The sequence below is a fragment of the Frankliniella occidentalis genome, unplaced genomic scaffold, assembly GCF_000697945.3.
Source record: "Frankliniella occidentalis isolate FOCC.00 unplaced genomic scaffold, Focc_3.1 Scaffold15, whole genome shotgun sequence".
In the NCBI taxonomy this organism is placed as follows: domain Eukaryota; kingdom Metazoa; phylum Arthropoda; class Insecta; order Thysanoptera; family Thripidae; genus Frankliniella; species Frankliniella occidentalis.
The window spans coordinates 553,822-554,354 of NW_026267145.1; the positions used below are offsets into that span (position 1 = coordinate 553,822).

At 59.1% G+C, this 533-nt stretch overlaps 1 long non-coding RNA gene across 1 annotated transcript in view; it reads right to left on the reverse strand.

Annotated features, from left to right (window-relative positions):
• The window catches only part of LOC127748834 (uncharacterized), a 10,642-nt gene extending 10,386 nt beyond the window's left edge, over window positions 1–256 (reverse strand). Inside the window, exon 1 of the long non-coding RNA XR_008010797.1 lies at window positions 137–256. This is a non-coding gene — a long non-coding RNA (uncharacterized LOC127748834). The remainder of the gene's footprint in view (window positions 1–136) is intronic.
• Window positions 257–533: the final 277 nt, after the last annotated feature.

The window sequence follows — 533 nt, forward strand, 5'->3', positions numbered from 1 at the left end:
AAGCAAATATAATGCGTACCCCCTTTTGCTCTTTGATCGCAGAGCTGCCTTGGGTTCCCTCCTCGCTGTGTTCTTTGATACTCCCAAACTCGGTCCTCGCGCTCCCCCCGGCCCCGGCTTCCACGAAGTGGCATACCTCATAACTCTCGCAGAGAAAATGACCTCGTGTCCAACGCGACCTTCTAGCAGAGGGGGAATTTCAGACAGAATAGTGTACGCAGTGCGGGGATTCGTTCAATGCCATCGTTGTGGTAGCTAGAAACTGATTAGCTCTCTGAGAACTAGCTGCTGGCGTGCCTTCGCCGCTCTGTGGGCCACGTGGTGGGAGCGCGCTCCTCGCCTAATCACCTTGCTTAACGTGGCTGACCGTATCAATGCCGCCCCGCCCCGCCCCGCCAGGCAGACTCAGCCAGTCTGCGCGCGCCGCCTCCGCTGCTGCCGCTTCCCTTTCAGCGAGAATGATTCCCTGGGTAATGCAGCGTGATGCCGGAACACAAAGATGACATCAGCCTCGGCCCTCCGCCGCCTCCGCC